This window comes from Panulirus ornatus, chromosome 19, assembly GCF_036320965.1.
Source record: "Panulirus ornatus isolate Po-2019 chromosome 19, ASM3632096v1, whole genome shotgun sequence".
Taxonomy (NCBI): Eukaryota; Metazoa; Arthropoda; class Malacostraca; order Decapoda; family Palinuridae; genus Panulirus; species Panulirus ornatus.
This window is the reverse complement of record NC_092242.1, coordinates 3,172,668-3,196,842: the sequence shown is the minus strand read 5'-3', so window position 1 is coordinate 3,196,842 and position 24,175 is coordinate 3,172,668. Positions and strand designations below refer to the sequence as shown.

At 40.4% G+C, this 24,175-nt stretch overlaps 1 long non-coding RNA gene across 5 annotated transcripts in view; it reads left to right on the top strand.

Annotated features, from left to right (window-relative positions):
* Positions 1 to 24,175, top strand: part of LOC139755318 (uncharacterized) — a 129,182-nt gene that overhangs the window by 69,276 nt on the left and 35,731 nt on the right. The window contains exons 1-3 of one of the 5 annotated variants that reach the window (XR_011714079.1): positions 12,786 to 13,105; positions 20,065 to 20,216; positions 21,362 to 21,434. This is a non-coding gene — a long non-coding RNA (uncharacterized lncRNA). Of the gene's footprint in view, positions 1 to 12,785; positions 13,106 to 16,567; positions 16,810 to 16,859; positions 17,522 to 20,064; positions 20,217 to 21,361; positions 21,435 to 24,175 lie in introns of those variants that run through there. The other 4 variants (XR_011714075.1, XR_011714077.1, XR_011714078.1 and 1 more) reach the window with 4 other exon arrangements.

Sequence of the window (24,175 nt, the reverse complement as noted above, 5' to 3'; positions counted from 1 at the left end):
ATTTGGGTCTCATCTCGCTCTCGGAATTAGGTCAGGGTTGAGAGGTGGAGAAATAGGAGGGAATTAAATGGTCCGCGCCCGCTAGCATGAGACTGTGGAAGCCATTGATTTGATGTTTTCAAGGACCGAGATCTTCCTGTCCTTGACCGCGTTGGGCCAGAGGGATTCCCCTCATCTCGTTTAAACGCTGGAGTGGTGTGAGGAAGAACGCACGTGCCCACGCAACGCTTACATGCAAGACAGGTGGAGGTGGTCGACTTCATCCGTTGTGTGGAGCGGAGTGGGGAGGGAGTTCGACTATATGGAGACTGAGTTCGATTTAAAGTTTTAACTAGTTAACCTCGTTGACCGCGGCCGAACGACTTTAACCTGTGCCTTAGAGACCTTTCTGGGCACGGGGGTAAGAACACATGGGGTGCGATGGCCTGACCTTTAGCCTGACCTTCAAGAGTCAGGTCACAGGTCACGACTGTCGTACTCATGGATAGTTCCCTCGTGCATAAACACGGTCGTATCTTCGCTTTCAAGGGTCGTACCGTCGTACTCAAGGGTCGCACCGTCGTAATCGAAGGTCGCACTATCGCACTGAAAGGTCGTTACGTCGTACTCTAGGGTCGTACCGTCGTACTCAAGGGTCGCACCGTCGTACTCAAGGGTTGGACCGTCGTACCGAAAGGTCGTATCGTCATGCTTAGTCAAGCAGGTGTAGGATGCGGGAGATATGCGGGTGTCGTAGCTACAATGCATTGTGAGGGTGCAGGCATTCCACCATGTTGGGCTCGTGACGCTGCTACGTGTATATACATATAAAGCCAAGTGTTAGTGGCTGTTGCCTGCATCAACCCGTGCCACTGGTCGTCGTTGAGGAAGCTCTGAGCGAGTTGACAAGTGGTCAGTTGAAGTCTTCAGTCACGGACCCAACTCCACATCAAGGCCAGGCCTTGATTAAAATGTACGTTTCTTACGAAGCACTGTAGATGTACATAAGGTAAGGAACATATCTGATGCATCTAAGACAAGAGAACACAATGAATGTATAGCTTAGATCTCATAATGAGTGAGGGAAATTTGCCCGACGATCAAAGTCACTACACCTCCCAGAGAGGAGGCAGCGGTCCTGTGTGTGTGTGTGTGTGTGTGTGTGTGGAGGGCAGATATCTTCCCCTTGGTCCTGGTGTACGTGGAAACGAAACTAGTAGTAGAAATTATCGTTATTGTTTTTCCTTTCCGTCGTTGGTAAACCAGAAATACAAGAGCAACTCAGTGTTACTGGAGCAGGTTCACGTAACAAATTCTCGCCGGAGTGTTCGTCCAGTACAGTGTATACTGTAGAACGCATGATTGGGGAGTTTACGTAAACCCTTTCGACTTAAGGGGATGGAAAGGCCAAGCATCGAAGTATGAAGCCCGTTACTTTTAGACTTGGTGCATGTTCAAGTCTGTCTGAAGGGTCGGTCGGGTGAAGAAAACTGGTAGTACACAAGACTTGAAAGATTCAGACCGGAACTAACTTGTTTTAACGGATGAACTTGAAAGAAGACTGGAAGCTGAGATCTCACGCCAGAGTATGACAGTTACGAACATTGCCTGCATTACCTGTGCCTTGGGCGTGGGAGAGGCGCGGAAGGTGACTGCAACAAGCAGGAACGCACGCTGCCTGTTTATGGCTGAGGTAAACACGACTCGGGCACGAGAAAAGCGAATTCTCATTGGCAGTGTTCTGGCTAATCCAATCATTTTGTCCAGCCATTTTTTTTTTTTTTTTCAAAGGTGAATCCTGATTGGCGGGTGGTGGATGTGTGTCGATTGTCGTGATTGGCGAGTGGTGGATGTGTTGATTGTCGTGATTGGCGGGTGGTGGATGTGTGTTGATTGTCGTGATTGGCGGGTGGTGGATGTGTGTTGATTGTCGTGATTGGCGGGTGGTGGATGTGTGTCGATTGTCGTGATTGGCGGGTGGTGGATGTGTGTTGATTGTCGTGATTGGCGGGTGGTGGACGTGCCAGTTGTGGTCGCTGGCTGGTCCCCCTGCATCCACTCCTGTTGTTCGACTTTGTTTTTTGTGACGATGACGCGAGTGGCTGCGTCCAGCACTACAACCTGTCGGCTTTGTGATGGACGTTGCACAGCCGCGCGTTGTCCCGACCACCTTAACTCCCTGCCCACCTGATCTAGTCCCCCTCGAGCACTCCCAGGCAGTCTTCGTGGCTCCGCAGGTCACCGAACGCAAGAGCGCGTCCGTCCTCGGGCAGGATACGCAGTGCGTCCTGGGGGCATGAAGCATAATGAGGTTTGGGACGCAAGTATTGATTTCTGATACTCGTCCCTGGCGTGTTTGGGTGGAGGGGGGTGGAAGGGGGAGCCTCCTCTTCGGTTCCCGCCTCAAGGTGGAAGTCGTCCTCCACCACTGGTGGAGTATGGTCCCCCTCCTCCACCAGTGTTGGAGTATGGTCCTCCTCCTCCACCACTGGTGGAGTATGGAGCCTCCCCACCACTGGTGGGGGGTGTACTGCGTCAAGTGAGGTCGCCCCCCCCCCTCCCCCAAGAGATGTAAGGTCAATAGTGTTGTTGTTTGCGAGAGGCTCCCCCCCCCCCCTCCAACCAAACCGTTTACATATAATGACAGATTTTGTTGAATGATCAGCAGGAAGGGTACAGTATGCAAGATGTCTGCAGTAAATAGTGTTTAGGATGAAACATCTGATTATTGTTATGCAAACTATCTCTCTGATCTCACATACTTGTTGGTACACACACACACACACACACACACACACACACACACACATATATATATATATATATATATATATATATATATATATATATATATATATATATATATATTTTTTTTTTTTTTTTTTTTTTTTTGCTTTGTCGCTGTCTCCCGCGTTTGCGAGGTAGCGCAAGGAAACAGACGAAAGAAATGGCCCAACCCACCCCCATACACATGTATATACATACGTCCACACACGCAAATATACATACCTACACAGCTTTCCATGGTTTACCCCAGACGCTTCACATGCCCTGATTCAATCCACTGACAGCACGTCAACCCCGGTATACCACATCGCTCCAATTCACTCTATTCCTTGCCCTCCTTTCACCCTCCTGCATGTTCAGGCCCCGATCACACAAAATCTTCTTCACTCCATCTTTCCACCTCCAATTTGGTCTCCCTCTTCTCCTCGTTCCCTCCACCTCCGACACATATATCCTCTTGGTTAATCTTTCCTCACTCATTCTCTCCATGTGCCCAAACCATTTCAAAACACCCTCTTCTGCTCTCTCAACCACGCTCTTTTTATTTCCACACATCTCTCTTACCCTTACGTTACTTACTCGATCAAACCACCTCACACCACACATTGTCCTCAAACATCTCATTTCCAGCACATCCATCCTCCTGCGCACCACTCTATCCATAGCCCACGCCTCGCAACCATACAACATTGTTGGAACCACTATTCCTTCAAACATACCCATTTTTGCTTTCCGAGATAATGTTCTCGACTTCCACACATTCTTCAAGGCTCCCAGAATTTTCGCCCCCTCCCCCACCCTATGATCCACTTCCGCTTCCATGGTTCCATCCGCTGCCAGATCCACTCCCAGATATCTAAAACACTTCACTTCCTCCAGTTTTTCTCCATTCAAACTCACCTCCCAATTGACTTGACCCTCAACCCTACTGTACCTAATAACCTTGCTCTTATTCACATTTACTCTTAACTTTCTTCTTTCACACACTTTACCAAACTCAGTCACCAGCTTCTGCAGTTTCTCACATGAATCAGCCACCAGCGCTGTATCATCAGCGAACAACAACTGACTCACTTCCCAAGCTCTCTCATCCCCAACTGACTTCATACTTGCCCCTCTTTCCAAAACTCTTGCATTCACCTCCCTAACAACCCCATCCATAAACAAATTAAACAACCATGGAGACATCGCACACCCCTGCCGCAAACCTACATTCACTGAGAACCAATCACTTTCCTCTCTTCCTACACGTACACATGCCTTACATCCTCGATAAAAACTTTTCACTGCTTCCAACAACTTGCCTCCCACACCATATATTCCTAACACCCTCCACAGAGCATCTCCATCAACTCCATCACATGCCCCCTCCAGATCCACAAATGCTACATACAAATTCATTTGCCCTTCTAAGCATTTCTCACATACATTCTTCAAAGCAAAAACCTGATCCACACATCCTCTACCGCTTCCGAAACCACACTGCTCTTCCCCAATCCGATGCTCTGTACATGCCTTCACCCTCTCAATCAATACCCTCCCATATAATTTACCAGGAATACTCAACAAACTTATACCTCTGTAATTTGAGCACTCACTCTTATCCCCTTTGCCCTTGTACAATGGCACTATGCACGCATTCCGCCAATCCTCAGGCACCTCACCATGAGTCATACATACATTAAATATATATATATATATATATATATATATATATATATATATATATATATATATATATATATATATATATATCTTTTCTTTCTTTTAAACTATTCGCCATTTCCCGCGTTAGCGAGGTAGCGCTAAGAACAGAGGACTGGGCCTTTTTTGGAATATCCTCAACTGGCCCCCTCTGTTCCTTCTTTTGGGAAATTTAGAAAATATATATATATATATATATATATATATATATATATATATATATATATATATATATATATATTTCTTTTCTTTTAAACTATTCGCCATTTCCCGCGTTAGCGAGGTAGCGTTAAGAACAGTGGACTGGGCCTTTTTTGGAATATCCTCACCTGGCCCCCTCTGTTCCTCCTTTTAGAAAATTAAAAAAAAAACGTGAGGGGAGGATTTCCAGCCCCCCGCTCCCTCCCCTTTTAGTCGCCTTCTACGACACGCAGGGAATACGTGGGAAGTATTCTTAATCCCCTATCCCCAGGGATATATATTTTACTATTCGCTATTTCCCGCATTAGCGAGGTAGCGTTAAGAACAGAGGACTGAGCCTTTGAGGGAACATCCTCACTTGGCCCCCTTCTCTGTTCCTTCTTTTGGAAAATGAAAAACGAGAGGGGAGGATTTCCAGCCCCCCGCTCCCTTCCCTTTTAGTCGCCTTCTACGACACGCACGGAATACGTGGGAAGTATTCTTTCTCCCCTATCCCCAGGGATAATATATATATATATATATATATATATATATATATATATATATATATATATATATATATATATATATATATGTTCCTATAGTCCATCATAAAACTTATCACAATTTCTACATGGCACTATGTGTGTGTGTGTGTGTGTGTTAGCGGACACCGCGAGTGAACAGTTACCTTTGACTAGGCTGTGCCATTCGCATTAAAGCCTCATCATTAACTACTTTCTCCAGTTGAGGCTACATTTCCCTGCTGCTGCAAGTAGCCGAATGAGCGTTTTGAAAGGTCACGGGTAACACCCGGACTCTATCACAGAATTTGTCTTGAGGTGATTATAGGTCAGGGTCAGCCTAGGTATCATGACCTGGCCCAGAGAAGGGTTCATTTGGTGGGGTCGTGACCTTGCCCTGGCTGGGGTTCACCTGAGGGATCGTGACACTGCCTCGTCTAAGGGTAGGTCAGGTCATGACCTGAGTCAAGGGAGTACGGGGATGGAGTCGACCAGGTATTGCCTCGCTCTTCAACAAACTTGCGCTTCACATCATTTTTGCTCCAAGTTTAGATTGGCTTCCATGTTCCCTCCTGCAACATGTACAGTTTTTCTTCTTTTCACTTTCTACAAATGTGGTTTGTGATATTGGAATCCCACGAGGCATTGTAGGTGTTAGTTATGATATATATATATATATATATATATATATATATATATATATATATATATATATATATATATATATATATATATATCATATCGAGAACATTATCTCCGAAAGCAAAAATGGCTATGTTTGAAGGAATAGTGGTTCCAACAATGTTGTGTGGTTGCGAGGCGTGGGCTATGGATAGAGTTGTGCGCAGGAGTGTGGATGTGCTGGAAATGAGATGTTTGAGGACAATATGTGGTGTGAGGTGGTTTGATCGAGTAAGTAATGTAAGGGTAAGAGAGATGTGTGGAAATAAAAAGAGCGTGGTTGAGAGAGCAGAAGAGGGTGTTCTGAAATGGTTTGGGCACATGGAGAGAATGAGTGAGGAAAGATTGACCAAGAGGATATATGTGTCAGAGGTGGAGGGAACGAGGAGAAGTGGGAGACCAAATTGGAGGTGGAAAGATGGAGTGAAAAAGATTTTGAGTGATCGGGGCCTAAACATGCAGGAGGGTGAAAGGCGTGCAAGGAATAGAGTGAATTGGATCGATGTGGTATACCGGGGTCGACGTGCTGTCTGTCAATGGATTGAATCAGGGCATGTGAAGCGTCTGGGGTAAACCATGGAAAGTTGTATGGGGCCTGGATGTGGAAAGGGAGCTGTGGTTTCGGGCATTATTGCATGACAGCTAGAGACTGAGTGTGAACGAATGGGGCCTTTGTTGTCTTTTCCTAGCGCTACCTCGCACACATGAGGGGGGAGGGGGATGTTATTCCATGTGTGGCGGGGTGGCGGTGGGAATGAGTGGAGGCAGACAGTGTGAATTGTGTGCATGTGTATATATGTATGTGTCTGTGTGTGTATATATATGTGTACGTTGAGATGTATGGGTGTTTATATTTGCGTGTGTGGACGTGTATGTATATACATGTGTATGGGGGTGGGTGGGGCCATTTCTTTCGTCTGTTTCCTTGCGCTACCTCGCAAACGCGGGAGACGGCGAGAAAGCAAAATAATAAAAATAGATGATAATAATAATAATAATGATATATATATATATATATATATATATATATATATATATATATATATATATATGAAAGAGAGAGAGAGAGAGAGAGAGAGAGAGAGAGAGAGAGAGAGAGAGAGAGAGAGAGAGAGAGTATAAGACTCCGGCTGCATGTGGTTAGACAACAAGTATAAAGGAAACTTTTGCAAAGTTTCATTGTCGTCAGCATACTAGAAAGAGTATATTCCCGAAGAGGAACATATCATTCTAGGGAAGTCCATAATTACGCGTAAAAGCTGTCATGTGATTACACGTAAGATGAAATCCTGTTAACATCGACTGGTGTCTCTGTATATTTTCCTCCATCTGTGATTTGTTATCATTTGCTTCTGAAGATGTGTTGAAATACACGAAAGCGCTTAAGCAAATTTTCCTGCTTTGATTTTCCCTTGTGGTCTATATGTGATCGTCACGCGTCTGCTTCGTTAGTACATCATATGATATATATATATATATATATATATATATATATATATATATATATATATATATATATATAGATAGATAGATAGATAGATAGATAGATAGATAGCTTGATAAATTGGAGTTACCGGATTCCGCCTGCAGGAGCTTACAGCGCAAGTGGAGAGTCACCTTTGGAGAGACAATACCACAAGGAGGGATTACAGTCTCTAGGGGAGTCTGAATTTCCCCTCTTTGAGAAGTAGATCAACCTTGGACTGCAGGAACCATTAGAGAGAGGGACTGGGCAACACCAGGACTCATGTAGAAATTGCCTCTGTGGTACTTGCAAGGAAGGAGTGCAAATGACTGGGAGATGTATAAAAGAAAACGCCAGGAAAGGTTGAAAAAGGAGGGGGGGGGGGGGGGGCAAATGAGAGTTAGGGTGAGAGAGTATCGTCAAATTTTGGGGAGAATAAGAGATGTTTTCAAAGGAGGTAAATAACGCGCGTAACACAAAGAACAAATGGGAACATTGGTGAAGGTGGCAAGTGGGAAAGTAATAACAGGTAGTGATGAAGTGAGTTCATGAAGTGAGTATTTTGAAGGTTTGTTGAATGCGTTTGATGAAAGAGTTGCAGATATAGGGTGTTTTGGTCGGGATGGTGTGCGAAATGGGAGGGTCAGGGAGAATGGTTTGGTTAAGAGAGAAGAGATAGTGAAAGCTTTGTGGAAGATGAAAGCCGGCAAGGGGGCGGTTTTGGATGGTATTGCAATAGAATTTATTAAGAAGGGGTGACTGTGCTGTTGATTGGTTGGTAAGGATATTCATTGTATGTATGGATCATGGTGAAGTGCCTGAGGATTGGCGGAATGCAATCATAGTGCCATTGTACAAAGGTAAAGGGGATAAAGGTGAGTGTTCAAACTACAGAGGCACAAGTTTGTTGAGTATTCCTGGGAAATTTTATGGGAGAGTATTGATTGAGAGGGTGAAGGCATATACAGAGCATCAGATTGAGGAAGAACATTGTGGTGTCAGACGTGGTAGAGGATGTGTGGATCAGACGTTTGCTTTGAAGAATGTGTGTGAGAAATACTTAGAAAAACAGATGGATTTGTATGTAGCATTTATGGATCCGGAGAATGCATATGTTAGGGTTGATAGAGATGCTTCGTGGAAGGTCTTAAGAGTATGTGGTTGGGAGGTAAGTTGCGAGAAGCAGTGAAAAGATTTTACCAAGGATGTAAGACATGTGTACGAGTAGGAAGAGAGGAGAATGATTTGCTCCCAGTGAATGTCGGTTTGCGGCAGGAGTGTGTGATGTCCCCATGGTTTTTCAGTTTGTTTATGGATGGGGTGGTTAAGGAGTTAAACGCAAGAGTTTTGGAGAGGGGGCGAGTATGCAGTCCGTCGGGGATGAGAGAGCTTGGGAAGTCAGTTGTTCGCCGATGATACAGCTCTAGTGGCTGATTCGAGTGAGAAACTGCAGAAGTTGGCGACTGAGTTTGGAAAAGTGTGTAAAAGGAGAAAGTTGAGAGTTAATGTGAGTTACTAAGAGCAAGGTTATTAGGTTCAGTAGGGTTGAGGGGCAAGTTAATTCGGATGTAAGTTTGAATAGAGAAAAATTGGAGGAAGTGAAGTGTTTTAGATATCTGAAAGTGGCCTCAGCAGCGAATGGACCCATGGAAGCGGAAGTGAGTCACAGGATGGGGGAGGGGGAAAGGTTCTAGGAGCAATGAAGAATGTGTAGGAGAAAACGTTAACTCGGAGAGCAAAAATGGGTATGTTTGAAGGGATAGTAATTCCAACATTATATGGTTGCAAGGCATGGGATATAGATAGGGTTGACTAAGGAGGGTGGATGTGTTGGAAATCAAATGTTTGAGGACAATATGGTGTGAAGTGGTTTGATCGAGTAAGTAATGAAAGGATAAGAGAGATGTGTGGAAATAAAAAGAGCGTGGTTGAGAGAGCAGAAGAGGATGTGTTGAAACGGTTGGACATATGGAGAGAATGAGTGAGGAAAGATTGACAAAGAGGATATATGTGTCAGAGGTGGAGAGAACAAGGAGAAGCGGGAGACCAAATTGGAGGTGGAAGGATGGGGAAAGAAAGATTTTGAGCGATCGAGGCCTGAACATGGGGGGGGGGGGTGTTAAGAGGCGTGCAAAGAGTAGAGCGAATTGGAACGATGTGGTAAACCGGGGTCGACGTGCTGTCATTGGACTAAACCAAGGCATGTGAAACGTGTGGGGTAAACCACGGAAAGGTCTGTGGGGCAGGGTGTGGATAGGGAGCTGTGGTTTTGGTGCATTACACATGACAGATAGAGACTGAGTGTGAACGAATGTGGCCTTTTTTTGTCTATTTTCCTGGCGCTACCTCGCTGAAACAGGGGGCAGCGATACTGTTCCTGTGGGGCGGGTTAGCGCCAGGAATGGATGAAGGCAAGCAAGTATGAATATGTAATGCATGTGTATATATGTCTTTGTATGTGTATGCATATGCGTATATGTATGTATAAGTGTATATGTAGATATGGATATGTATGTATATGTGCGTGTATGGGATATATATATATATATATATATATATATATATATATATATATATATATATATATATATATATATATATATATATATAATCAAACGATTCGCCATTTCCCGCGTTAGCGAGGTAGCGTTAAGAACAGAGAGCTGGGCCATTGAGGGAATATCCTCACCTGGCCCCCTTCTCTGTTCCTTCTTTTGGAAAATTAAAAAAATTGAGAGGGGAGGATTTCCAGCCCCCCGCTCCCTTCCCTTTTAGTCGCCTTCTACGACACGCAGGGAATACGTGGGAAGTATTCTTTCTCCCCTATCCCCAGGGATAATATATATATATATATATATATATATATATATATATATATATATATATATATATATATATATATATATATATATATATATATCTTTTTCATACTGTTCGCCGTTTACCGCGTTAGCGAGTTAGCGTTTAGTACAGAGTACTGAGCCTTAGAGGGAACATCCTTACTAGGCCCCCTTCTCTGTTCCTTCTTTTGGAAAATTAAAAAAAAAAAAAAAATGAGAGGGAAGGATTTCCAGCCCCCCCGCTCTCTCCCCTTTTAGTTGTCTTTTACGACACGCAGGAAATACGTGGGAAGTATTCTATCTCCCCTGTCCCCAGGATATATATATATATATATATTATATATATATATATATATATATATAAATATATATATATAAAACATAAATATAGTATAAGAACCGGACGAGAATCAAATGCCTTGTTTAATCACGTTAAAAACTATGATCATTGTATTGACTGGAGTAATACCATCTCAGTTATTAACTCTAACTCAAGTACCACGAGAAATATCATTAAATCTTCTATTATTAAATTCACAAAGAATTATAACCTTAATATTAGTGAAGGTCTATACAAATTGCATAATTTTAATGATAAAATTTGTAAACAATTCACCTTGTTTACCAAATGGCGCCCTAGCTACGTCTCTTCGTTGTATATCAGCTGACTTATATTTCTCTCTTGTGTCCACCCTGATGATGTGATTATTACACGAAAGTGCACTTGGGAACTTATCATGTTTCATTTTCCCCGTGGACTCATAGGATATAGATATATATGAGTGGATGGGCCATTCTTCGTGTTTCCTGGCGCTACCTTGGGGTTGAAGGTGCTTTGGGATCATTAACTTTTGTAATAAAGGTTTGATTTTTTATTACATTTCATAATTATTCACTTCATTATTAAGTACTTTGGGATCATCAGGTTCTATAACTAAGCAAAAAATTGCGCACTTTTAGTATAATCCATCAATATTTGCTAGTTATTATTACTTCTATATCCGTTAGTCCCAAGAGAGGTTTTGACTTTAGATATTTTTTTTTATGATAAAGAAGCCGTTAACTATATATGTTTACCCAAATTTGAAACTAAGTTGTTTTGCCTGAAAAATATAATAAACTTATTTAAATCTCATTTTTTTCCAAAAATGTATTTCTTAATACTTCATTACTATAATTAATACTTTCCATGTTAAGATCGCGGGTGTCCAAATGTTGTGTATGGACCATTAATTTCTGTAAATTAATTTCATACTTGAAATAAGTTCATGCTTTGCTGTTCAGTATCACCAGTCAGCCTTGGAAAGCATCATGGAGTATTTACATTGCTATTTAGGTTAAAGAATCTTTTCGTTATGATATATTTCTGATTTTAAAAAAAATCATGAAAGATTTTTTTTATTGTTTTGCCAGTTTCTTAATATGTATTCAAGATTGCAACGTTTTTGGTGCAGCATGGTCATTGTAAGGCCAGTAAATTTTATGAAATTCTAATGGACATGCATTTCGAAGAAAATTGTATGTTAGAGCAAATAGAAATGGACAAAAACAGTTGAACATTATTTTGAAATCATATGATTATGTCATGGTCGGTTGTGTGTTAAAGCTATTTTACCTCCTTGGTATAACCAAACTAAACGTTTATAGCTATGTACCATTGACAGTAATTTCTCAAATTATTTTCATACTGTAAGCTTCTTTGTAATAAGAAACATTAGACATTTCTTAACGGTTTATAACATGACAAGTTAAAGTTTCTAAGGTTGAATTAGTTAAAGCCCACATTTTCACTCATCTTCGCCCAGCCCATTAACGAGCTATGTAAAAACAGTACAGTTTCCTTTGATATTCAGTGATAAAGATTCCATGAAATAAGATAAAGCATTATTTTACTTTAGGACTGGTGTGTGAGTCTTAGTTTTATACTGACACTTTCACTTAACCATAATAACAAAAGTTATGAACTCTCACTCTACCCGTGAGCACTTCCCAGAGCTGCGAATCACAACTAAAATCATCAAAATCTAAAAGCATTGTTGAAGGATAGGTGAAAATGTACCTGTAAGAATATGGTAGACCAAATAGATTGTTATCTAAATTTATATTAAGATTATATTTCTTTTCGATACGTTCTTTGTGAATTTGTTTCGTGATATGCAACCCGATGATGCAACTCGTTACTTCCCGGTAGCTGTAAGTTTGGGATGGAGATAGCAATTCAAAATTACATAGATACATGCAGGAAGGTATTAAACTATATAATTTTTTTTTTTTTAGTAATTTGGGTCTCCTTCAGTATCACAGATGTAATCTTGGACCTTATCCCCCGAACGTAGCTATTAGAATCGAATAGAAGTCTAGTTTAGCTCCGCATCGCAGTTGATTTTTTGAGAGCGTTCAAGTGATTTTCTTCCTGGTTAGGTTAGGTTTAGTAGATCACCAGTATCATTTGCTGCGGTTGGTATCAGAGCCTGATGTATTCTTGAACGATAATAGATAGGGAGATAATGAGAATTGCCAGGGTAGATATGGAGCTGGGGCAAGTATCGTTAAATACTTGAGAAAATCAACAAACCCTCTTTAAGCATTAATCAACCTTCCCCGCATTGAATAATATCTATTTTTAGTATTGCAGTCGGAACTGACTATAGTATGCGACGCGCAACTGATCCCCAAACATTTCTGATGGCTGTTATTCGTACGTTATGTTTTCAGATTCTTTTGATTTCTCTCAAGTGTTTTACCCAAGTTTACATAAGTACATCAAACCTACGTTATGCTGGAGAATATTGCCATACGTCATTTGGTAATGTCGTTGGTGATTGCATGTGACCACGATGCAAAACGTTTCACTTGAGTTACTTGTAGCATGTCTCTGTTCTACTTCGGCAGTAAGCGTTAACGAAGCAGGACGGTAGGTTGTAGCAGACTCGTCTCTACCAATCGTAAGTGATCATCCTCGCATGCTTTCTGTATGTGAACTTTAAGAAAATGCAAGAGATAAGTTACTGTATTTGAAAGTAGAAAATGTTCTGTTACATGTATAGATATATCCGTTACTTATTGTTACACATATGTAAAATAACTTTATTATTATTATTATTATTATTATTATTATTATTATTATCATTATTATTATTATTATTATTATCATTTGAAGTGCTACGTAAGAAAAGAAGTCAATCTGTCTTCCTCACTTGATGGCTGAAGGTTAGGATTATAGAACTGTGTACTTGTCAACTCTTAATCCATCAGAATTTGTAGGATCACAGTTACGCATAATTTAGTGATAGATGGTGGGTAAGATGAAATTGAGCTTTGTTAGTGTAGTGCCAAACTACTGAACAAAAAATTAGGGGTTTTAGAACATTATAGTTTACAACAGCCTTCGCAACAGCTTCTGGAGAACCTGGCCATATCTTATTAAAGGATGGTGATGACTGAGGATTTTTTTTTTTTATATAAATATGCAGATTAAGTTCACAAGGCCGTTACTTTAGTTTATGCAATAGTAAGCGTTGCATTTTGGATAGTATAGATTGCCAACGATGCAAAACTCAAGTATGAGTTCCGTGAAAAGAATTTGACGGCATGACTCTTTCATCACATGACGCAGCTCTCCAGGAAATGTTAAGCTGTGTTCAGAATAACTATGAAACAATACTCATCTTCTTTGTACCTTGTTTTTCGTCGGCTGAACTTTTAGAGTTCCTTAACATGCCTGTGCAGTAGTATTGTTTTTCTCTAATTGTTTTATGAGCTGGTATTATTATTATTATTATTATTATTATTATTATTATTATTATTATTATTATTTTAAATATCATTATTCTTGTAGATAAAGCTGTCCAAGCTTTTTATTATGCTATTGAATAGAGAATGTCTCCGGATTTCTTGTAACCCGTTTCCCGGTTTTAGTAGGCCTGGGAACTGTGCGGTGCTAATTTCACGCGTATTTACTTGGCTTGCTTCAAGGTTATGGTTAAAGTCTGGATGACACAATTACACCATATCGTAGCGCCACACGATTATCTTGAGTACCTGACAAGATTATGAATGTTGCACGTTCACTTCGTTGCTAGTTTCCGTTTCGGTAGAAGCCTAGAACGTTTCTTTGGTGGTCATACACGAAACAATTCCGTTTTATCGAAACGTTTTTGCTTCAAGCACACTGAGATTTATTTATTTGCCGAATCAGAATATTGTAATTAGATACCGCATCTCATCTTATTTTACCCCTTAACAGAGAAGATTATCGGTATGACCATATGGTGCGGAATATAGTATATATGTATATATATGGGAGAAAAAATACTCCCCACGTATTCCCTGATTCCCTGCGTGTCGTAGAAGGCGACTGAAAGAGGAGGGGGCGTGGGGCTGGAAATCCTTCCCTCCCTTTTTCAATTTTCCAAAAGAAGGAACAGAGAATGTGAGGATATCCCTCTAAGGCTCAGTCCTCTGTTCTGAAGCTATCTCGGTAACGCGGGAAATAGCGAATATATATATATATATATATATATATATATATATATATATATATATATATATATATATATATATTTTTTTTTTTAAACTATTCGCCATTTCCCGCGTTAGCGAGGTAGCGCTAAGAACAGAGGACTGGGCCTTTTTTGGAATATCCTCAACTGGCCCCCTCTGTTCCTTCTTTTGGAAAATTTAAAAAAAAAAACGAGAGGGGAGGATTTCCAGCCCCCCGCTCCCTCCCCTTTTAGTCGCCTTCTACGACACGCAGGGAATACGTGGGAAGTATTCTTAATCCCCTATCCCCAGGGATAATATATATATATATATATATATATATATATATATATATATATATATATATATATATATATATATATATATATATATATGGAAATCCTCCCCTCTCGTTTTTTTTTTTTTTTAATTTTCCAAAAGAAGGAACAGAGAATTGGGCCAGGTGAGGGTATTCCCTCAAAGGCCCAGTCCTCTGTTCTTAATGCTGCCTCGCTAACGCGGGAAATGGCGAATAGTTTAAAAGAAAAGATATATATATATATATATTATCCCAGGGGACAGGGGAGAAAGAATACTTCCCACGTATTCCCTGCGTGTCGTAGAAGGCGACTAAAAGGGGAGGGAGCGGGTGGCTGGAAATCCTCCCCTCTCGTTTTTTTATTTAATTTTCCAAAAGAAGGAACAGAGAAGGGGCCCAGGTGAGGATTTTCCCTCTAAGGCCCAGTCCTCTGTTCTTAACGCTACCTCGCAAACGCGGAAAATGGCGAATCGTATGAAATATATATATATATATATATATATATATATATATATATATATATATATATATATATATATATATATATATATATATGATCTCAAATTGTAGAATGAAACTTGTTTGACTCGCTCGAACTCGGATCCATGCGTGTATATTTTATATTTGAATATGTCATAGTTTCTCTTTTAGTCTTCAGTATCTTCTCTCTTAGCCCGTCACCAAGGAGCGCTTTTCTTGATTTTGTTTTTTTTGGCAGTGGTGGCAGTTCTCAATGAGGGTACTTTAAAAGACCAGTCAAAGGGACATTGATAAGAGTACATATACCCCTGTTTCTGGCAGCACAAAGTATCAGTTGGGTAAACAATAGTTATTGGTAATATTTATTGTGTGTGTGTGTGTGTGTGTGTTTAGAAAGATTCGACAGTACTAAACTTGGCACTCACTCTTGTCAATGTCAGCCCGTTCTCGGGTGTGCAATTACTGCCATATGTCGGGTGTGTGCGCTTGGTGTCCCATTATTAGCCGAGGGCAGACCATATGTCTGTCGTGTTGTGGGCTCTTAGACTGATGTATGTATTGTGTACTACATGGTAAATTGCTTCATTCCCAAAGAAGTCCGTTCATATGTTATTTAGATATTGTAATGTATTACTTAGTCATCCTCTTTTATATTAGAGCTATTATTACGGTCTTTTTGTTTGTATTTTAAGTAGCAGATGATTTATACAATGGGTAAGTAAGAAAGGGTAATAGAATAACTTTCCCTAACTAAATAGGCCCTAGGATCCATGGTGAATTTAGTCTATACTGGAATAAATTGGGCTACACGGGGAGGAAGGTGAATAGGCTGGTGGAATTGTCCTTCCCACACTTTCAGCGTAAAAGAAATGTCCCAGGAAAACTTAGGACATTTCTTTTACGCTGAAAGTGGTCGTCCGCCAACATCCTGTCACATCTTTAACCCCGCCCTTTAACGCAGTTGATGTGGGAGGATCATTATACGTTTCGCTACTTTCTTGGTGACAATCCTTTGCATGATGCCACACTATTATTATTATTATTATTATTATTATTATTATTATTATTATTATTATTATCATTATTATTATTATTGTCATTATTATTATTACTATTATTGATATTATTATTTCAGGAGATAAAACCGTGGTTATTTTGTTTATTTCCGTAATTGGTTTGTTGGATTGTCTACGTTTCTATACCGTATCTTTTTTACTTTGAGAAAACTGATTGTGCACGTATGGAATGATTCTGTTTTTTGTTTTCCATTACTATATATAACAAGGATGATGTCAAGATACTTCAGGGGTCATTTGAGTTAGATGAAGTCGGAAATCAATTGTATAACCCAAGAGATACACTTTATTGGTACGTGCACTGTGTTTGATTATGGATTGTAATACGTAGTCGGCGCCGGGTGAATCAAATTTTGTGACTTTTTTTTACCCTTATTCCTTGGGGGTTTCATTAAGGTAAACTAGGGTTAGATTGATAGGGTAGAGTTAGATGGATTAAATTGAGGTAAGTTAGGGGTAGATGTAGGTATGTAGGATTAGGTTGACTGGACAGGGTATGTTGTGTAGTTTAGGGTTACGTTGAGGGGCTGAGGATTAGGTTGAGACTGGGTAGTTTTAGGTAGAGACAGGTTTATGTAAAGTTGGGTAAGCTAGGCTCGGTTAGCCGGTGGTGGCAACCCAGATTGGTTAGTCGATTAGTCTTCACAGTTTTAACCCAAAACTTTGCCTAGATACCAAGATGGCAATAGTTACTCTCCCGATACTGGGGGACTTTTTTCTCCATTAAGATTGATCATTTTGCCAGTGAGAATTGATATTTGTGTGAATCGATTTTTGTATGATTTCCTTTGTTGCAGCACCTGATGAATCGAGTTAAAGGAAGAAAATGTGTAACTTTAGATGAATGAGAGGGTTGCAGAAATAAGGGCATGACAACGGTGCATCTGGTATTCGCACTAGGGCGTGGAAGGACTAGGACAGTAGCTAATGTCGTTGGTGAAGGATTAGAGGGGTTGTAGTAGGACCCCATGGTGCTCCTGCAGGAGGAGGAGGCTTTGTTGAGAGTAGGTAGCATCTTCGGCAACGCCTCCTGACTGCAGTAGTAGTACTGCTTTTGTGCTTTATTTCTCCTGCTACTGCACTAGCATTTCATGCAGTTTTACGTAACACATAAGCATCATTGTTTTCCAGTCGTTTCTAGATCCTCCTGTCCTCAAAAATTTTTTCAAACAAGCTGCTCACCAAGTTAGAAATTTGCAGACAACATGACCGTAAATCAACAGAGAATGTGGTTGTCTTGCAGTGGTGGTTGAGTGGCATAGATTGGAGTGAATACTAACGGCAGGTATATGTTGAGGCATGTAGGCTTCTCTGCATATCTCCCTTAGTTATTGTATTCAGCTGTTGTTTTCATTCCTGTTTTAAGGCAGACTTAATGTAGCCATTTCACAGCCCTGAAAATTTTTGAATTGATTGTTTGCAAGGGCTCAAACATGAAATCGCTCTTAGCATTTTCTTGAAGTGTCACGTAATTTTTAGTGTCCTTGAACACTGGGTCACTTTTCTTATTGAATGTTTTGGCTAGCATCCTATCCCCCCCCCCACCACCACCAAAAGTCACCAAAAAAGTCATTTACATTAAGCGCTTAAGGTGTGTAACTACTAACTCCAGTCATTTTTGTAAATGACTGGCGGGAGTGAATGTGTGACCACACTTGGCTTTGTGTACAAGCAGACCATTGGTGATATATATATATATATATATATATATATATATATATATATATATATATATTTTTATTTTTTATTTTTTTTTATTATACTTTGTCGCTGTCTCCCGCGTTTGCGAGGTAGCGCAAGGAAACAGACGAAAGAAATGGCCCAACCCCCCCCCATACACATGTATATACATACGTCCACACACGCAAATATACATACCTACACAGCTTTCCATGGTTTACCCCAGACGCTTCACATGCCTTGATTCAATCCAATGACAGCACGTCAACCCCGGTATACCACATCGCTCCAATTCACTCTATTCCTTGCCCTCCTTTCACCCTCCTGCATGTTCAGGCCCCGATCACACAAAATCTTTTTCACTCCATCTTTCCACCTCCAATTTGGTCTCCCTCTTCTCCTCGTTCCCTCCACCTCCGACACATATATCCTCTTGGTCAATCTTTCCTCACTCATTCTCTCCATGTGCCCAAACCACTTCAAAACACCCTCTTCTGCTCTCTCAACCACGCTCTTTTTATTTCCACACATCTCTCTTACCCTTACGTTACTCACTCGATCAAACCACCTCACACCACACATTGTCCTCAAACATCTCATTTCCAGCACATCCATCCTCCTGCGCACCACTCTATCCATAGCCCACGCCTCGCAACCATAGAACATTGTTGGAACCACTATTCCTTCAAACATACCCATTTTTGCTTTCCGAGATAATGCTCTCGACTTCCACACATTCTTCAAGGCCCCCAGAATTTTCGCCCCCTCCCCCACCCTATGATCCACTTCCGCTTCCATGGTTCCATCCGCAGCCAGATCCACTCCCAGATATCTAAAACACTTCACTTCCTCCAGTTTTTCTCCATTCAAACTCACCTCCCAATTGACTTGACCCTCAACCCTACTGTACCTAATAACCTTGCTCTTATTCACATTTACTCTTAACTTTCTTCTTCCACACACTTTACCAAACTCAGTCACCAGCTTCTGCAGTTTCTCACATGAATCAGCCACCAGCGCTGTATCATCAGCGAACAACAACTGACTCACTTCCCAAGCTCTCTCATCCCCAACAGACTTCATACTTGCCCCTCTTTCCAGGACTCTTGCATTTACCTCCCTAACAACCCCATCCATAAACAAATTAAACAACCATGGAGACATCACACACCCCTGCCACAAACCTACATTCACTGAGAACCAATCACTTTCCTCTCTTCCCACACGTACACATGCCTTACATCCTCGATAAAAACTTTTCACTGCTTCTAACAACTTTCCTCCCACACCATATATTCTTAATACCTTCCACAGAGCATCTCTATCAACTCTATCATATGCCTTCTCCAGATCCATAAATGCTACATACAAATCCATTTGCTTTTCTAAGTATTTCTCACATACATTCTTCAGAGCAAACACCTGATCCACACATCCTCTACCACTTCTGAAACCACACTGCTCTTCCCCAATCTGATGCTCTGTACATGCCTTCACCCTCTCAATCAATACCCTCCCATATAATTTACCAGGGATACTCAACAAACTTATACCTCTGTAATTTGAGCACTCACTCTTATCCCCTTTGCCTTTGTACAATGGCACAATGCATGCATTCCACCAATCCTCAGGCACCTCACCATGAGTCATACATACATTAAATAACCTTACCAACCAGTCAACAATACAGTCACCCCCTTTTTTAATAAATTCCACTGCAATACCATCCAAACCTGCTGCCTTGCCGGCTTTCATCTTCCGCAAAGCTTTCACTACCTCTTCTCTGTTTACCAAATCATTTTCCCTAACCCTCTCACTTTGCACTATATATATATATATAGATAATGTTTGCCTTTTCTCTCCTTAGGAAGGTAATTTCAGGAGCAGATGACTGGACCCTTGAGGAGGGAACCTTATTAGGTTCCTGTTCATTTAGAAAGTGCTAATACTGTAAAAGAGGGGAGGACTTCCAGCTACATGCTACTGCCCCTCTCATTTGCGTCTGCAGCATGCTAAAAGGTAAACCGTGCTCTTTCACCCTAATCCCCAGGGATAGCAGTAATTTTATCATGATATTAATTTAAGAAAAAAGGACAGTATTTACACTGTATTACAAGACTAGGCTAATTACATTAAGATCAACATGAACTAAAGGTTAGGTATTGATAATATACTAAAACAAGTTACAAACAAGGCAAACTATCAGTTTTCATAGGGTTGATTAATTTCTGGACAGAGTCCTCTTGATCTGACTGTCTTTCTTTCAGTGAGTAATGCTTCCCTTGGAACTTTGGCATATCTGGTACTTGATCTCTTTGAATTTGGCAATCCTGAATGTTTGTTTGATGGTGTATTTTTTATTCTTTATTTACTTCCCCTTGATGAAGAAAAGCCCTAATATTACAAATGAATTCTTTTCGGAGTCTCCTGCAGCTATTTCCAGCAGCAGGGAAGTGTGGACTCCTCTGGAGTGAGACATTCTTTGAGGAGACTGTATTTCAAGTGATACGGGGTTGCCAAAGGTGACTTTCTCTCACTATGTTAGATAATGCTGGCAAAGTCAGGTAATAAATGTTGGTGGATTTATGTATGTTTGTGGGTGTAATGTCTACCAATTGCTAGTCACTAATCCAGGCTGAATATGCTGCTTTTACAGTATGAATTTCTGGTGACATGGTCACCAAGTTACTCTTTTTTGCAGAGTACAGGATGTTACCCATAACAACTGAGCAATTTATATTGTATAAAGGTGAGTGCTGAGAGTAGAGTTGGTTCTGCAGTTGGTTCTTTGTAAGTAAATATTTGAATTGTATGGAGAAGTAGTTTTACACTCAGGGGATCCCATTTCTTGAACATTCTCTAAATTTATGTATCCTGTGTGCATTGACCATGTCTTTAGTCATTTTTTCCCATTCATTCTCCTCTCTTATCCTATAAAAGTACTTCTTTACATTTTTTAAAATTTCTTGCTTAAATTCATGTTATGTTCCCTGGTTGATTTATCACTACATCTCTTGAACTGCTCATTGTCATCATCACCAATCTGTTTTAAAGATTTAAAGGTTGTGATCAGATCACTGATTTGCACAGAATAATATCCTGCTGACCTAAAGTTGTGCTTATCCATTTTTTCTTATTTTGATAAAGCTACTGTTGTTTTACAGTGATTGATAAATCGACCATAGACTGTGTGCATCAGCTTCACTTTACTTCAGAAACAAGCATCCAAAGCTCAAGGTGAGAGAGGGTAACTTAACAATTGGTATCAGGAGTGTGAAACTGTTTGAGGCTATAATTTTTTATTTCAAGTCATTACATTCCAGGGGCTAGAACTAAATGGTTGGGATGATTCAGGTGGCATGATGCACCAGTCATATCCACCAAAGACTGTTGTTGGGGTAAGGAAGACTAAAATATAGGACTTGGAGATGATTGTTAATAGTGCTCAGTAGTGCCTCTGTGAGAAGTGGTAGACGTTTCCCTTGTTGGGAGGTAATAAGCTGTCAGCTGGGTCCCAGGCCATGTGCTGGCATAGTAGAAAGGAGGGCCATTGAAAATGGGCTTATCTTTTGGAGCAGTGACTTATCGTACTTTGACCGCATCACCTGAATGACAGTAACAGTATTTGTTGTGGTAGTTGTGTTACTTGTGGAGTTGCAGAATGTTTTGTATTAATCATGATATTAACTGTAGAATTGGTAAGTTTTTTAGTATTGTAGTGTGTTGAAGGAATACTTTCGAAACCTCTGAGTAATCCCTATGTAGACGGTTCATATTGGAGGAGGGTTACTTATGGTTAGGTTGTTTTACATCATTAGTAATATCTTCATTAGCCTTTTTTTAATGCATTTTTCAAGATAGCTAGTAATTTTGTGTGGATGGTAGGATCTTAATGAATGTTTTCTTCATATTGTATTACATTTCATCTCCTAAAAACTTATTTGAAATGGTTTGGTCACATGGAGAGAATGAGTGAGGAAAGATTGACAAAGAGGATATATGTGTCAGAGGTGGAGGGAACGAGGAGAAGTGGGAGACCAAATTGGAGGTGGAAAGATGGAGTGGAAAAGATTTTGAGTGATCGGGGCCTGAACATGCAGGAGGGTGAAAGGCATGCCAGGAATGGAGTGAATTGGAACGATGTGGTATACCGGGGCCAACATGCTGTCAGTGGATTGAACTAGGGCATGTGAAGCGTCTGGGGTAAACCATGGAAAGTTCTGTGGGGCCTGGATGTGGAAAGGGAGCTTTGGTTTCGGTGCATTATTACATGACAGCTAGAGACTGAGTGTGAACGAATGGGGCCTTTGTTGTCTTTTCCTAGCACTACCTTGCACACATGAGGGGGGAGGGGGATGTTATTACATGTGTGGCAAGGTGGCGATGGGAATGAATAAAGGCATACAGTATGAATTATGTACACATGTATATATGTATATGTCTGTGTGTGTATATACATGTATACGTTGAGATGTATAGGTATGTATATTTGCGTGTGTGGACATGTAGGTATATACATGTGTATGTGGGTGGGTTGGGCCATTCTTTCGTCTGTTTCCTTGCGCTACCTCGCTAACGCGGGAGACAGCGACAAAGCAAAATAATAAAAAAATGGAGATATAGATATTTTTAGCTTGAAGATTTTTTGTTTGCTATTGAAAACAGTGGGTCGCAGTAAAAGAAATTACCTGAGGTTTAACTAAGGTTGTGTTTGTAATAAATTTCACTCTTCCTAGGCAAACCAGTAAATTTTTTTTTGTAAGGGTGAGCTGCATAATTCTTGAGAGAAATTTTGAATTACGTGGACCACAGTCATACTGCTTAACACTTGAATATCTTTTTTTTCCAACTGGGCTGAGAAATGTCAATACTCTTACAGGTCTCGTACTGGTCAAGTGTCCTGTCTCTTCTTTGTTGTTGCATAACTGGAGTCTCTGTGGCACTGAAGAGTATCACAATGGTTCAGTCCAGCTGTAAGAATGGAACACTTTCATCATCTTCTGAGGATCACACACAAGCTGACCTTAAAGACAAACCAGTAATTAGGGAGGGTGTTTCAGGGTCTGGTGATAAGGCCTTTGTCAATCCAGACACTGAAAAGCAATCACTGGATCATCTGACTGGTGAAATTACATATGGAGGATCGGGAGTCAGTTTGGAATTGTTAGGTGCTGTTGGCCACACTGAGAGTAATTTTTTGCAGACTGGATCTGAAAGAGTACAGGAGAACCATGTAGCTGGTTCAGATACTGCTTTTGACCCTGTAGATTCTGTGGATAGCACTGTCATCTTTATGGAATCACAAGGTAGTTATTTTGTTGTGCAACCCTCACCAGGTTTTTCACTGTCACAGTGTGAAGAGCTGGTAAGGGAAGTAGCACAGATGCGACAAGAAAATGAGGATTTGCAGTATCATTTGGAGTATTATCGTCAGCTTTTAAATTCTCATGAAATCTTTGAATGAGGAATTAATTTCTGGTGAGTCCAGTTTGATCACAATTCATTTATTGACTCCTCTAATTGGCTCATTGAATTTATCAGATTTTTTATTAAAACTTGCTAATAGAGGGTGATGTCAGCTTTTAACCTCACTGTTTAAATGAAATTTTGAATCAAATGATCATTAAATTGTTTAGCACCTAGTAAGATATCTGGTTATTCATATGTGGTAAAAACAATATATGCAGCTTTTCTTTTATACAATATCTAATTGCTGCTTCTTCCATAGGGAGGTAATGTCAGGAACAAATAAACAACAGCCTCATTTGCTTACATTCACTGTATCTGTCATATGCAGTGTTATGAAAGCAGTTTTTACCTTTCACAGCCAAGCTTCACAGACTCTATTTTGGTTTACCTTGGCAGAGTTAGTGAATGAAATATGAAAATAGCTCATTAATACATATATAATGCTGTGATTTCTTTTTTGCTACAAATCATTATAAAAGAAGTTTCTTGATTTGTTTTTGTTACTTGTT